Genomic DNA, 17,003 nt, shown 5'->3' with positions numbered 1-17,003 from the left:
TCTTGTCTGCATGTAGGATTGAACCAGTCCTCTTTTGGTTGACGTTACTGTTGATGTAAGTAGTCAATCTATGACTAAGCTAAAATGATATTGTACAGAATAAATGCATTCTATGGTTCAGACATTTTTGCCTATGTATTTTATTATTTAAATCTATTTAAGTAATTGATGTTACAAACAACTGCTAAATCTGGGTTTCATCTATCAAGTCATTTGAAGCAGGAACCTTGTTGCTGCGAGGAGACAATGCTGACCACCTCACCACCATGCAGCCCCACATGGGTTTCAGTATAACAGAAATACATTTTAGCATCTCAGTTACATTCTACAAATCTCTCATTTTCTCACAGTGATTACAAATAACCAAGTCCTTTAATGAGCTGTGGGTGCTGTGTCAGTAACAAAGACCGGGGTGGGCTTCTCTGAATGCACGCGGGGCATTGCGTTCACAGCCCACGCCTCGGAGACTGCCGTCCTTACGGACGAACCAGTGCAGCTAGCTAACAGGCCACCTACGTTAACGTTCAAAAGCGTCAATAATAAGAAAAACTGGTAAATCAAAGCAGTTCCCTTGGCTTGGGAGCCCGGAACGAAGTGAATGATGGGTAACAGAGAAAACAGCTCTGTTAAACTCTGAATGTAACATTTAAACTCTCAGTAACGTTTAAACTCTGAATATAACGTTTAAACTCTGAATGTAACATTTAAACTCTGAATGTAACATTTAAACTCTGAATGTAACGTTTAAATTCTGAATGTAACGTTTAAACTCTGAATGTAACATTTAAACTCTAAATGTAACGTTTTAACTCTGAATGCAACATTTAAAGAATGTAACGTTTAAACTCTGAATGTAACGTTTCAACTCTGAATGTAACATTTAAACTCTGAATGCAACGTTTAAACTCTGAATATAACGTTTAAACTCTGAATGTAACATTTAAACTCTGAATGTAACATTTAAACTCTCAGTAACGTTTAAACTCTGAATGTAACATTTAAACTCTAAATGTAACGTTTTAACTCTGAATGTAACATTTAAAGAATGTAACGTTTCAACTCTGAATGTAACATTTAAAGACTGTAACGTTTCAACTCTGAATGTAACATTTAAACTCTGAATGTAACATTTAAACTCTGAATGTAACGTTTAAACTCTGAATGTAACATTTAAACTCTCAGTAACGTTTAAACTCTGAATGTAACATTTAAACTCTGAATGTAACATTTAAACTCTGAATGTAACGTTTAAACTCTGAATGTAACGTTTAAACTCTGAATGTAACATTTAAACTCTGAATTCAACGTTTAAACTCTGAATATAACGTTTAAACTCTGAATGTAACATTTAAACTCTGAATGTAACATTTAAACTCTGAATGTAACGTTTAAACTCTGAATGTAACATTTAAACTCTCAGTAACGTTTAAACTCTGAATGTAACATTTAAACTCTAAATGTAACGTTTTAACTCTGAATGTAACATTTAAAGAATGTAACGTTTCAACTCCGAATGAAACATTTAAAGAATGTAACGTTTAAATTTTGAATGTAATGTTTAAATTCTCATGAAGAGAGAAGATAGAAACACCAGAGATAACTCAGATCTCTAAAAGTTCTGGTTTTGTGATGGGATAGCTGCCCTGCTTATATCTGTGACATGATAAACAGCAGAGTGAGCTGCAGAGTAGGCTTTGCTTTATTCGTACAAAGCACATGCTTATTTTCAGTCTCTTTATTTTAGACTCCTAAAAAATCTTTGACACCATGGATTCATGTACGGAGCTTTGTTACTTGTCAGTTTTGGGGAAAATTTGAGAAGTGGTTATCACTCTTTACCTTAGCTAATGGAAGTCCACTTGGCTTTGAAATCAGAGCTATCAGACAGGGGTCCTACAGCCAGCTGTTTCCACTGAGCTGATTAACCGAAACAATCTGCACTGCACAGATAGGAGCTTTTTGCCCAAATATTTTGCATTATGGAAACTTTCATTTCCACGAATTCCAGTGGAAAAAACTTGGTGAGATTAAAATAAATTCATAATTCTTAAACAAGGTCCACATAGAAATGCACATAGATTCTGCCGGTGTAATGAATTATTACATCATTCAACTGTGAGACTCCTCCCGTGTGTCGTCAAGCAAATGTGACACTGAAATCGTCAGTCACTTATTTTTCAAACTCTCATATTCTCAAAACTTTTGGATTTAGATCATATTATTGCTCTTCCAAAGTGTCTGAGAAAATGAATTGCAACACAGGTTCGTATCCAGGGATAATGTTCTCAAATTTCCGTCCACTGTTTACGTTACAACTTTAATATCTGTTTGAATCTGAATGAAATTAAGAAACACTTCAGAACTTTCCAAACTATCTAAGTAGAAGCCATCTTGGAAAGTTTGTTGTGTAAGGAATGATTGGCATCTTTTCTTCATCAACTTCAGCTGTGGGATTTTATCTGTCTTTTTCACTTATAGATGGTTTGTCCCTTGTTTCAGCATGTTGTCTTTTTTTGTCTTGTCTCTCTGGTTCTCCAGATGATAAATTCCAGAATTGTTCCTTAGAGCTATTTTAGGAGTATTTGTATCTTTTTGCAACTGTTCTAAAAAAGTTTGTAGTAAAATAAAAAGGAAAAAAAAAGTTTGTTGTGTACTTAACACCGGGGCGCCACCTCTTGTCTGCATGTAGGATTGAACCAGTCCTCTTTTGGTTGACGTTACTGTTGGTGTAAGTAGTCAATCTATGACTAAGCTAAAATGATATTGTACAAAATAAATGCATTCTATGGTTCAGACATTTTTGCCTATGTATTTTATTATTTAAATCTATTTAAGTAATTGATGTTACAAACAACTGCTAAATCTGGGTTTCATCTATCAAGTCATTTGAACCAGGAGCCTTGTTGCTGCGAGGAGACAATGCTGACCACCTCACCACCATGCAGCCCCACATGGGTTTCAGTATAACAGAAATACATTTTAACATCTCAGTTACATTCTAAATTAATTAAAGTACTGCTGGATTTTAAAGCTTTTGAAATGATTCCAAACTCAGCAACAAGAGGTGTAAGCTTACAGACATGACAGTTTGACCTGTGACCAGGTGTAATTCCCTGCATATGATAACAAATAAGCCTGAGTTTAAAATACAGGAAAAAAAATAAATCACTTTTCAAGATAGTATCATAAGTTTCAGAACACCAAAATTTTCCCAGTTATTTATTGCAATGCAAGTCGTTCAAGTCCAATGAATAGCTTGAAATTGTACAAAGGTAATGATGTTAAAACAAAAGGTTAGGTTATCCAAAACTGAAAAATATTTATTATTCCAGAATGAATTATTTTGAGGGAACATGAAATGGGTTAACAATTTAAAGCTGTTCTGCAGCTCTGGAGGTTGATCAAGCCTTTAAAGCAGGTGCTACTAATTCCTACAGGTGTTCCAACTTCACTTCATTACCCCCCGTCTACATAAAAGCAGTGTTGGAACACACTGTGGTACCATACCCTCCTGAGCATCAGTTGAACTGTATTGTACTGCAGAAAGTAGTGGTTTGCTACAAAAATGGCGAGAAGAAGGCAATTAACAATGGAAGAGAGACAGACCATCATAACACTTAAAAATTTAGGTTTTTCCTACAGAGAAATTACATAGAGAGTCAAGGTGTCAATACAGTTTCCTTCACCATCCAAAGGCTCTCAGAAACTGGGGGAAACTCTGACAGGAAGAGGTCTGGCAGACCCAAAGCCACAACTGAATCAGAGGACAAGTTTCTGAGAGTTAACAGTTTGCCTGATTGGCAGGTCACAGTACAACAGCTTTAATAGTGGTCGTGGTAAGCCAGTCTCAGTTTCAACTGTGAGGAGAAGACTTTGAGCTGCAGGTTTGACAGGGTGCGTTGCAACAAGACAGCCATTGCTCAGACGTCAGAATAAGACAAAGAGGCTTGCCTGGGCCATGAAGCACCGCCAATGGACTACTGAAGACTGGAAGAAGGTATTATGGACTGATGAATCAAAATTTGAAGTCTTCGGTTCATCACGCAGGATCTTTGTACGCCGTCAAGTAGGCGAAAGGATGTTTCCACAGTGTGTGTCATCAACTGTCAAACATGGAGGAGGAAGTGTGATGGTCTGGGGCTGTTTTGCTGGATCCAGGGTTGGTGACTTGTACAGAGTGAGAGGCACCCTGAACCAAAACGGCTACCACAGCATTCTGCAGCACCATGCAATACCCTCTGGTATGCGCCTAGTGGGTCAGGGCTTCATCCTACAGCAAGATAATCACCCAAAACATCCAAGTCCAAGCTATGCCAGAACTACCCCTGGAAAAAAGAACAAGATGGTAAACTTGAAAACATGGGGTGGCCAGCACAGTCTCAAGACTTAAACCCCATCAAGCTGATTTGGGATGAACTGGGCAGAAGAGTGAAAGCAAAGCAACCTACAAGTGCCACACATTTATGGGAACTTCTGCAACAGAGTTGGGAAGAACTTTCTGAAGAATATTTGATTTCTATTGTAGAAAGAATTCCACGAGTGTGTTCAGCTGTTATATCAGCCAAAGATGGCAAAATACATTTTGGTCCATAAATTGATCTCTTTTTTTTTAGCTCCAATTGCTTATTTGTACTATGCTTTCATTTAATTTCAGAGTGCAAGGAAACATTAAAGTAGTAATTTTCAATAAAAAACGGGAGAAATTGGGGTGTTCTAAAACTTTTGACCGATATATAAATATGTGTGTGTGATCAGTAAATGTTGTCAGATATTACAGTATTAAAATTCTTCATATATAGTTTCGTTTTGTTGATGAGCTATAATTGCACGTCTGTGTAGGTGTTCCTTGCTTTTAACATTCATGAAATACTTGACATCTACCTTTACATTTAAGCAAAGATGAGATATCATTATGGAACTGCAGTGAAGCATTACCCAAGCCTCCTTTTTCGTCACCTTATTTGACCGTCCTCTCACTGCAGTACCAGTTGCTTTGTGATATCTTTATCCAGTGATGACAGTCATGCTGCCCTGTGCCAGTTTCCCACAGCTCATAAGCAACAGCTGTTCCTGTTTGGCAGAATAACGATTCAATCTGACCAGTGATCAGTTGCAAATATGGAAGCAGTCCTTAAATCATGGTAAACTTGGCAGCAACTGCAGACTCAGTTTGGTGGATGTCTGTGTCCTTCGGACGCTATTTACATCCCCGCATATTCATTTATAGGGGCGTCAGCCGATGCCCCCGTGATATGGATATACGCAGATCTAAATAGCGAAGGACACAGACATCCACCAAACTGTTATCGGTGAGTGGATGAACGTATTTCATACCAGAAATAAGGTCCGGGTTTTTAAAAAACAAACTTCTCCTTTAAGACTTTATGTGCAGACAGAGCGCTAACAGGAAAGGAGGAGGATCACAGAGCTGGTTAACAACAGATGCTGTAATCCTGGACCTGGCTGCAGGAACAGCTCTAACAGCTCTCTGCTCAGCTTTAAGACTATCCGGGCAGACAGAGACTGCAGACAGAGCGCTAACAGGAAAGGAGGAGGATCACAGAGCTGGTTAACAACAGATGCTGTAATCCTGGACATGTCCCTGAGAAGGAGCGTCTCTGCACCCCAGATGTTGAACTGCTGGCTGTGAGTTTCTTTCCATGTTGTCCACTGAGAGAGTTCACCTGAGTTACCTGCTGACGCTGTGTGTGATATCATCAAAAACAACATCCCAATCCATTCATGTTGATCTGAGGTTTTCTACCACACCTCTCTCTCTTTATCAGCTTATTCTATACTAGCCGTGGCCTAGTGGTTAGGGAGGCGGACTTAAGATCAGAGGGTTGCAAGTTCAAGTCCCGCCATTACCTCTCCCTACACCTCTATTCATGGCTGAAGTGCCCTTGAGCAAGGCACCTAACCCCACATTGCTCCAGGGCCTGTAACCAATACCCTGTATCTAAATAGATGTAAGTCGCTTTGGATAAAAAGCGTCAGCTAAGTGTAATGTAATGTAATTTTACTCAGTTATGGATCTATAACAATAATTGCAGCAGTATCTTTTACCACTCGAGGATGAATGAAGTATCACTGAATTAAATTAGACTGAACTTAATTAAACTTTTCCGTATGAGTTTATAAAGTTATGACAGGAATTAGCATTAGATTTGAATGATCCGATACATGTTTTGTACAGCTGGTTGTTTACTGGAGTAGAAAAAGAAGAACAACACTTGGGGAAAATACACTTTTGCAGCGTCAGTGAAAAATCAAATATTCAAAAGAGTAAAATAAGGCAACAATACGAACAAACAAAAGCTATCTCACTTATGCAGAGTTCACGGCTCAGACTATCTCCGCAGGTCAGAACGACTTTCTGTTGTCATTTCCAACAGCGTCAATGCTGTTGTCTAGGACACTAAGGGCCTCTGTGTTGGTAAACACCATCTCAGCCAGAGGTCCAAGGATGGAGTGAAGAGAGGGACAATCAGACTGTCCAATCAGAGAAATCTTATCCATATCCCTTGCAAGAACACAGCATCCAGTTCAACTATAACTAATCTCAAACACGCAGTACTCAATGTCAGATCTTTAAGTAACAAATCATTCCTGATTAATAGTTTTATTTCCTCTCACAATCTTGATTTTATGTTTTTAACTGAGACGTGGCTCGACAGAAACACAGCAAATGCAGTCCTGATTGAGTCTAGTCCACCTCACTTCAATTTTGTGTCTGAAACACGAGAAAACCAGAGGGGTGGGGGTGTTTGTGCCATGTTCAGGGACAATATACCCACCCACAAGCTGTCATTTGGGGTTTTTTCATCATTTGAGTATGTGTCACTCAAAATGGAGATGAAACAATCTTCCATACTTTATATCACCATTTATAAACCACCACAGAATTGTTTTATTGATGATTTTACTGAACTACTTTCAATTGTGTGCACTGCTTTTGACTGTTTAGTCATAACAGGGGACTTGAATGTGCATGTGGACGTAGCGCATAACAAGGAAGCTAAAGAGCTCACTGCTGTCCTTGAAATGTTTGGTCTAACTCAGCATGTGACTGAGCCCACCCACAACAGAGGGCACACTCTAGATGTGCTCATTTCAAGGGGTGTTGTTATTTCAAACGTGAATGTCGTTGATGTTGCTTTATCTGATCATTTCTGTGTTTTCTTCGACCTATCTACTTTACCCAAAACACCAGCTGGGTCTGCAGTTGTTCGGGGAAGACTCATAAATGACAGAACAGGGACACAGTTTATGGAAATGATTAGGTTTGAGAACACCCCGTGTTCTGATGCTGATGATCTGTTGAACTCTTACACATCAAGTCTCTTAAATGTTTTGGATACCATTGCTCCTGTCAAGGTTAGAATGGTTAAAAGTAGGCAAAGGGCGCCATGGAGGAAAGAAGAGTCGGTCAGGGCACAGAAAAGGGAGTGCCGGAGAGCCGAACGGAAATGGCGCAAGTCAAAGCTCCAGGTTCATTATGAGACTTACAAAGAAAAGCTATGTGTGTTCAACCAGACTTTGCGTAGAACAAGGGAGAGTTATTTTTCTGAAATCATCAAAAACTGCAGTAACAACTCTCGTGTCCCGTTTGCTACAGTAAACAGATTAACAAACCCTCCAGTTTCACTGCCTTTAGAACTCATTTCTACATCCAAGTGTAATGAGTTTGCAACATTCTTTAATCACAAAGTTCAATGCATTAAGAATGCAATAATTTCCACAACACAAATAACTACTCTGCAGCCAGCTGGACACCTAGAGCTGACACATTTCACACCTGTTACTGACAAAACAGTCAGAGACCATCTGCAGTCTGAGTTCATCAACGTGCTGCCTTGATGAGTTGCTCACTAGATTCCTAAAGTCTGTGCTGAGCAGTTTGTTACCACAACTTGCTCATCTAGTCAACATCTCACTCCAGACTGGAACATTTCCAAAGGCCTTAAAAACTGCTGTCATTAAGCCTCTTCTAAAGAAGAGCAATCTTGATGCCACTGTACTGAACAACTACCGGCCCATATCAAACCTGCCATTCTTAGGCAAAGTCCTAGAAAAAGTTGTATACCAACAGCTTAGTGACTTTCTCCTGTCTAACAATGCTTTTGATACTTTCCAATCAGGCTTTAGGCCCCACCACAGCACTGAGACAGCTCTGATCAAGGTGACAAACGACATCCGCCTGAACACAGATGCAAGTAAAGTCACAGTCTTAGTTCTGCTGGACCTGAGTGCTGCCTTTGACACAGTTGACCATGCGATCTTATTACAGAGGTTAGAAGACTGGGTGGGAATCTCTGGTCGTGCTTTAAACTGGTTCAAGTCCTATCTGGAGGACAGGAAATATTTTGTTGAAATAGGTAACTGTGTCTCAGACCAAATGGCTATGACCTGTGGGGTTCCCCAGGGGTCAATCCTGGGACCCGTACTGTTCAATCTGTACATGCTCCCACTAGGCCAGCTAATACGCAGCTATAATGTGTCCTACCACAACTATGCAGATGACACTCAGATCTATGTGTCACTGACGGCAGGAGAACACGGGCCTGTAGATACATTGTGTCACTGCATCAAACAGATCGGTGTGTGGATGCAAAACAATTTCCTCCAGCTAAACTCAGACAAAACTGAAATCACTGTCTGTGGCCCACAGAAACAAAGAGAAAGTGTTATCAGTCACCTTGAGACTCTCTCTCTAAAACCTAACTATCAAGTTAGAAATCTCGGGGTAATATTGGACTCAGACCTGAACTTTAACAGCCACATTAAATCTGTAACATCAGCAGCTTTTTACCATCTAAAAAATATTTCCAGAATCAAAGGAATAGTGTCTAAACCAGACTTAGAGAGACTGATCCATGCGTTTGTCTCCAGCAGGTTAGACTGCTGTAACGGCTGCTCACTGGGCTCTAAACGGGCTGTAAGACAGCTGCAGTACATCCAGAACGCTGCTGCTCGAGTCCTGACTAGAACCAGGAAATACCACCATATTAGTCCAGTGCTCAGGTCTCTGCACTGTCGCTCAGAGAATAGACTTTAAAACGGCTCTGCTTGTGTACAAGTCTCTTCATGGTCAAGCGCCAAAGTACATCTCTGACATGTTAGAGCCATATGAACCAACTCGGGCTCTGAGAACCTCAGGGAGGGGTCTCCTGCCCCAGGGAGGGGTCTCCTGCTGGTGCCCAGAGTCAGGACTAAACAAGGTGAGGCTGCGTTTCAGTTTTATGCCCCTAACATCTGGAACAGCCTTCCAGAAGATGTGAGACAGGCCTCAACTCTGACAATGTTTAAATCCAGGCTGAAAACAGTTCTATTTAGCTGTGCATGACACCTGAAAGTATTTTATCTGCACTCTTTGCGCTTTAATCAATTAATGATTATTTTAATGGGTTTTTTAAATTTCTTTTTAAAATTTTATTTAATTTTTTATATCTTTTTAATGATTTTATTGCCTTCTTGTGATTTTATGTAGCTGCGAAGCACTTTGAATTGCCCTGTGCATGAATTGTGCTCTATAAATAAAATTGCCTTGCCATTGCCTATTTACAGCGAAACTGAAAAAGGCTCAAACTGATCACACAGTTGTTTCAACACTGTGATGTCGAGGATGGTCAGTGTTGTTCTTTATGTTTGTCATGGTTGTGTTATGGGAGGACCCAGGTAAAGTTAAAGGATTTATTTACAAAGATAAACAAAAGGCGCAGCAAAGCTGGAGTAAAGAAAAAATAAACTGAACATGAAACTAAGAAAATAACAAAACAGACTTAAATACTTGCGGAGGGAAGTGACGGGGAAAAACCAGGGACCAGGGAAAGGAGTGTGACCAAAGGCGAGGAATGCAGACTAGGATACAGATCAGGGGACAAGACAAGACAAGACAAGACCAAGGTATTGACGAGGATCCGGCGAGGAGTGGTTGAACTAGAAAGACATATAGGTGATTACTGGAGCAGCAACTGGTGGCTGATTGGTAACGGGTTGCAGGTGAGAGTGAATGAGAGGAGGAGACAGACTGAGGAGGGCGAGAGAGAGATGGCACAGGGGGCGAGAGAGAGCACACTAAGAAGGAATACACAAGGAGAAATAAAACATAACAGAATACTGATAAGCAGAACTAAGGTGAAACAAAGACTGAATCCAAATAAAGAAAACACCAAGAGCACGGAATAAAAATACCAATAACTAAGTACAAAAACATAACCAAAAACCCAGATCCTGACGATGTTCCCCAACTTGTGCAGCATCCTGTTTTTTCAGCTCCAGAGGCTCCAGAGCAGTTCCCAGCACAGAGCCAGCCTGCTTTCTCAGTTTGTTCAGTTTCTTTGAGCCTCTGGCTCTGATGCTGCAACCCCAACAGATGCTGCAAAGCAGATTGAACTCTGCACCACAGACTTGTAGAAGATGTGAAACATATAGGTGCGGACACTGAAGGACATGAGCGTCCTCAAGAAGTGCAGTCTGATGTGTCCCTTCTTGTAGATGGCCTCTGCGTTGCATATTCTGTCCAGTCTGCTGTCTAGGTAAGCTCCCAGGTCTGTGTTTCTCTTCTACTTCTTATTGTTGGATAGAGATAATGGGCCTGTGATGGCCACACCTGCAGCCACATAGTCGCTTGGACTGGGCTGAAAGGAAGCACTCCACTGCAATCCCAGATTGATTGGGTGATACCAACTAGAGGGGGGAAGACTATGGAGTCTTTTAATTTTTGCATTAGTTCTTTTTGCTTTTGTGATTTGTTTGTTTTGTTAACTTGGTTTAGTTATTAGGGATTTAAGTTGATTCTTGAGCTAACTGTGTTGATTTACTTTCGTTAGTTAAATTTATGTTGATGTTTCCCTTCCCTCTTCCTCAGTGTGTCATGGTCTGATCAGCCAACATTTAAGTCCCCTTTGTTTGTTGTGTGTGAGGTCAGTTTTGTTTGTTTTGAACTGTTAGCTTAAGGTTATGTTAAAATCTTGATTTTTGGCTGTGAATTTAGTTTCCTTATTTGACCTCTTTTAAGGGCCCTGTAACTATTGTTTAAAGTTCGTTATTTTTTGGGAATAAACCCATTTTCCTTAAATTATTTCTGTGTCCTCGTGTTTGACCGGCTCGGTCCCTCACAGGGCCTCATGCAGCAACCGTTCGTACGCACAGATTTGTTCTTAAGTCGTGCGTACGAGTGATTTAAGAGAATTTGCGCATTCACCAATCTTTTCATATTTTACGTTTTCTTTCAGGTACGAACAGAATTTACAAGTGATCCAGACCTGTCGTAGGAGTTTCCTAAAATAGTCCGCTGTTATTCCAATCAAGTTTGCTTGACTAATGGATAGTATATTTAATTACTTTGAAGCAAACATAAATAAATATACATTATACCCCATAATGATGTTGACATTATTCTGTTGGACTTAAATCATGCACTAATTGAAGGTTAATTTGACTCTGTATATAACAAGGTCAATGGGAAGCGATTAGACTGCCAAGGACTGTGCTGCTACAAATATGTTGTGGAGCCACAACTCCAGAGAGAAACTCGCCGATCAAACCCAGTTCCCCCACACGTCCAGGTCCTCACCACCCTTGGATTTTTGGCCACTGGAACCTTTCAGAGGGAGATTGGAGACAGATCGGGGGTGTCCCAGTCCTCTGTGAGTCGTGTGCTCCCCTTGGTCATCAAAGCTCTCATCAGTTTATCACCCATGGTACATCAAATTCCCATACACCGCTGTCCAACAAGTACAAATTAAGAGGGACTTTCATGCCGTGGCTGGACTGCCAAATATAATCGGAGCAATAGACTGCACACATATACGCATCAAAGCACCCGTGCTGTTGTGGAGCGCACGGAGCTGAAGGCCAGGTGGGTGTGTCTCCATACAGCGGGGGGGGAAACTGCTCCATAGCCCAGAGAAGGCATGCCATATTCACACAATATTGCCATGATGAACGAGGGTCTCCCACTACCTGAACCAGCCCAGGCAGACCAGAAGCTGTGGTGCCAGAAGACCCCCCTCATGGACCACCCCATCAAAGAGCCATCATGATGAGGCAACAACTGATTGCACGGCTTTAGTTGCAGTCATCGAGCGCCTGGCCATGGTGAGACGTTTTTTTAAGCCATTTTCATATCAAACCATTTCTTCTTTATTTCAGTGACATTACGAACTACAGGTGACACAGAATTAACAGCACTTTAATAACTTCCCATTTCTTGGCTTTAGCAGGTCCCGTAATTCCACTGCTGACACTGCTGAAAATGACAGATTTTCCTTTCTGGATCTCTGAAAGCAGAACTTCAGTCTCAGAGCCCCTAAAGTTGTTCTTTTTGTGCCTTGATGCCATTCTCATGACTCAACACTTCCTGGCACAGGAGAGAGGAAGCACAGCCTTATATGGTATCATTTTGGGGTTGGAGTCTGCAAATCTACTATCCTCGTGCACGTGCACTTAAATAGGCACGGGTGGCATTCATCATTTACGCAGGTCGTTTACACACTTTTTCTGAAGTTAAGAGCGTTTGTTGAATCTGACGTGGCGTGTTCATACGAGACCTTCGTACAAAAAAAGTGAGAGAAATTTAGGATAAGAATACGAAATTGTTCTTGCATGAGGCCCATTGTTCGTTTTTTTGCTGTTCCCCAGGAAATCCACACCAGGTGGTCAACCAGTTCCCTAAAATCGACCTAATGGGGTTGAACCGAAGTTAATCTCTCTGTCATGAGGTGTGGTGTAGAGGTGATGAGAGAGGACCCCGATGCAGATTATAAATGAAAAACTTAATTTATTCAAAGAAACTATAATAAAAAGCGTGGCAAAGCTACAAAAACCGAAACTGCCAAAACAAAGAAACCTACCTCTGACTAAGAAAAAAACTTGACTTGACCTGGTAACACCTGCTAACAGCTGGTAACAGCTGGTATCACCTGGTAACACCTGGTAACACCTGATAACAGCTGGTAACACCTGGTAACAGCTGGTAAAAGCTGGTAACAGCTGGTAACACCTGATAACAGCTGGTAACAGCTGATAACACCTGGTAACACCTGGTAACACCTGATAACAGCTGGTAACACCTGGTAACAGCTGGTAACAGCTGGTAACACCTAGTAACACCTGGTAACACCTGGTAACACCTGATAACACCTGGTAACAGCTGGTAACAGCTGATAACACCTGGTAACACCTGGTAACACCTGATAACAGCTGGTAACACCTGGTAACAGCTGGTAACAGCTGGTAACACCTAGTAACACCTAGTAACACCTGGTAACAGCTGGTAACAGCTGGTAACACCTGCTAACAGCTGGTAACAGCTGGTAACAACTGGTAACACCTGATAACAGCTGGTAACAGCTGGTAACAGCTGGTATCACCTGGTAACAGCTGGTAACAGCTGGTAACACCTGATAACAGCTGGTAACACCTGGTAAAAGCTGGTAACAGCTGGTAACAGCTGGTAACAGCTGGTAACACCTGGTAACACCTGGTAAAAGCTGGTAACACCTGGTAAAAGCTGGTAACAGCTGGTAACAGCTGATAACAGCTGGTAACACCTGGTAAAAGCTGGTAACAGCTGGTAACAGCTGATAACAGCTGGTAACACCTGGTAACACCTGGTAACAGCTGGTAACACCTGATAACAGCTGGTAACACCTGGTAATGTTGTGGAGAAATTAGAGTCGAATCCCGCGTTGGTCAGCCGTCCATTGGGGAGTTTATTGAACAAACCGTCACAGCAAATGTGCATACAGAATGTACAAAATGTCCGACGAGCTCATCTAGTGACACCCTTTTATACCGTTTTATCATAACAAGTGTACGTGGCCCTCTCCGGAGGCGCCTAGCTTTCGCAGTTTATCATAAACACGCTCCTTCTAACTATCAACAATATTCTGAACCAGTCAACAAGGCCCAGGATGTAACTAGGCCAGAAGTCATGAACATGTCATGACATCCTTCTCCCACATAGTCCCCCCTGAAATCACTTATCAGTGATTTAATAAAGAAATAATCTAAAATGAAAGAAAATCATCCCACATAGTTAATTAAGAATTAATTAACATAATCAACACTAAATTATTCTAATAATTCTACAATATCAATCAACGGGACCATTTTGAATACATGAAAAGGAATATATATATGTGTCTACTCGAATCATATTAAATGATTAACTTAAATTACACAATATTGATTTCAACAACACTATAAGTTTTACATTGCCATCACACCTGTCCACCGTTCGCAGTGCATAGGTGCGAAAAACCCACCGGCTGCTACTTTCGTAACTCATGTTCTTATCTTGGGAAAACTCACCTACGGCCCCCCCCACTGGCGACCGACCACTTTACCAAGGTCGCACTCCGAACAGCTGACCGACACAACTGGCAATGCACATATTAGTGATCAGTTTCGATTGATAATACACATAGACTGAATACACCACCATCAATTCAGTTAATCACAGTTTTGTACCAAGTACAATACACAAAATTATGGATAATCACACAACAATAGTAATAAAATGCAATGTAATGCAGCTCCTCCAGTCCCGTCCCATCTCCTGTGCTCTGGTGCCGTCTGCTTCTGGCCGAACATCCGTCCGGCTGGGTCTGGAACTGCTAAGCTAACTCTGGGAGGAGAGGTCGCCAGTACGTCACTCCCAATCAAAGAGATCTTCAGCATCTCTTCTCCCTGTCAGGCTATACTTGGTTCCACCCTCGAAGAAAGAAACTTGTGAACCGCCCGTTGATAACCTTCATTCGTTGACCCGCTCTTCCCATGCGTTGGTCCTCAGGCCTGGTCTCGCATGGTCATCTGCCTCCAGATTCCTTCCGCTGTTTGTTTGAACATCACTTGCAGCAAACACCTTCTCAGAATGGGTATAATGCAACACACCAATAGGGAAACCATCCTCACTATCAACAATATTGCTATTCCCGCCTTAACTGTCATCGCTCCCCCTTCTCCCAAAATCCCAAACAGACCAGTCCACCACCGTTCACCTCCACCAGCATCACACGTCAGCTCCTCCCTCCGTTCTCTGAACTCCTTCACGGCCGTTGTAAACGTTCCATCAGCTGCAGTGTTCCCGGGTGTAAATGTACAACATTTTCCCAACCATCTGGCCAACACCATTTTCCCTTCTAATATACCTTCTAAAACTTGTCTGTTCTACCAAGCCATCATATTCGTCTCATGTAGTTGTTCTCCAAAGCCTGCAAACCCTTCACTCGTGTAGCTAAGAATTCCCTGTTGGTTGTATTATATGTAATTAGTCCATTCCCCATTTTGTTAAATATGATTCCCTGCAAACCAGCCTCAAATCCAGCTGCAATCTCCCTGCGTGCTTTGAGATCAACGGAATCCCTTTCGGCTGTAATATAGCATCCCAGTAAACGTGCTTATCCCTGATGTAGCCATCACCAGATCTTTTAACTCTCCCTTTTTCCACAACCAAACCTCGCATCTCGTTCACCTTGTCATACACTAACACAACTGATGTGTTCCTACTCACCAGTGCCCAAAGACCTATCCACCTGTTGGCTAACACATTTAACAAAACATCATCTCCACACATCCAGTAACTCTCAGCTACCGGGTGTGTCTGATCCCCAAAAAGATATAGAGTTAAAATGATCATTTCTGTATTTTCACATTATTGATCCAAATAAATAAATCCCAATAAATCTTGTTTTCATTTAACATTAGTACTACCTACGCGAGTTCCAAAAGCATCCAAACTCACCATCGTAATCTACTCTATAATCAGTGGGAGGCCCATCCTGTGATGTACTCAGATTAAATTCTGCACAAGAAGACTCAAATTTGTGGCCCTCCCTTATTTTGAAAATAACTATGTAATTTATTTGGCCCGAACATCAATCTGCACTTAATACCACACATAGGAAACAATAACCGTTTATCCTCCTCCGATGTGAACCTACCTTCTCTGCATTCCCGTTGCTGGACCACCGCACAGTCCCTGAAGGTAAGTGGCTCTGGAACAACAACAGGCAATGCTCCTGGAGCGTCTGCGCATATGAGACACTCCGTCGCTGTCAGTTCCCTCGTAGTGTACCATGCCCAACTATACCACATATCCTGTGCTGCCTTAACCCATTTTCCACAGTTGCACTGTTTTCCTGACTTTACCTGTGCATGTACACTCCGTCTGTTCTTGGATTAACATGATTATTCTATCCTGTAGTGCTAATGGTAGCAAATCCCCCTAGTCTTTCCCGAAAAATCTTTCTATTCTTACAACCATTGTGAACACCTCCTTCTGACCCAATCTGACATGATCTTACCAGATTGCCCCTTTGTCGTGGCGTCCAGAGGCGGTGATTTGGTCGTCTCCTCCACCGGACCCATGATCCACACTTCCTCAAAACGTTTCTTCCATGAACTTAAATTCAAGCTTAGCAGATACCTCTTCACGACTAGCTCTAGTGTGTATTGCTGGCAAAGTTCGTGGCGTGGCATGGTCTGAGTGGGTGTGTATTGTTGCATCATACTCATCTGACCCAAGCTGGCTACTTTCTCTGCGGGGTGGCTTCATCACGGGACCCTTCCAGCCTCTCCTGGATGCGGGATCCCGTCCAACAACTCCAGGCTTCGTTCTCCTGAGCCCATGCTGTCGGCCAACACCCACACCTGGATGCTCACAGTGTCAGAAATCTTAACCTCTTCCTTTTGTTCATCCTTTCCCTCGGACTCAACTCCGTCTGTGTCTTTAGTCCGAACCTTAGTGCAGTGATTCAAATGGTACCATGTGTTGCTACCTTCCACTTGAACTGCTGTTGATGTTGCTCGCACCATTGTGTACGGTCCTTTCCGTCTTGGCTCAAGCCACTTCCTCCGGAACACTTTGATGTGCACCTGGTCGCCCGGCACCACTGGCCTCTCAACCAGCTGTTTGAGACTCAAGTCTCTGAACTCCTCCTGTAGATAGATTGTTCTGTGGATTGCAGTTAGTTGCTTCATGTACGCTGTCCACT

At 41.8% G+C, this 17,003-nt stretch overlaps 1 protein-coding gene across 2 annotated transcripts in view; it reads left to right on the top strand.

Annotated features, from left to right (window-relative positions):
• The first annotated feature begins 5,063 nt into the window (after window positions 1-5,063).
• Window positions 5,064-17,003, top strand: part of ccn6 (cellular communication network factor 6) — a 95,418-nt gene continuing 83,478 nt past the window's right edge. The window contains exons 1-2 of one of the 2 annotated variants that reach the window (XM_075458609.1): window positions 5,064-5,141; window positions 5,380-5,646. The gene's annotated coding sequence lies outside the window, so the exon portion shown is untranslated. Of the gene's footprint in view, window positions 5,142-5,238; window positions 5,647-17,003 lie in introns of those variants that run through there. The other variant, XM_075458608.1, reaches the window with a different exon arrangement.

Source organism: Odontesthes bonariensis, chromosome 24 (genome assembly GCF_027942865.1).
Source record: "Odontesthes bonariensis isolate fOdoBon6 chromosome 24, fOdoBon6.hap1, whole genome shotgun sequence".
Lineage (NCBI taxonomy): Eukaryota > Metazoa > Chordata > Actinopteri > Atheriniformes > Atherinopsidae > Odontesthes > Odontesthes bonariensis.
The sequence above is the reverse complement of the archived record's forward strand: the minus strand, read 5'-3'. Positions and strand labels throughout refer to the sequence as shown.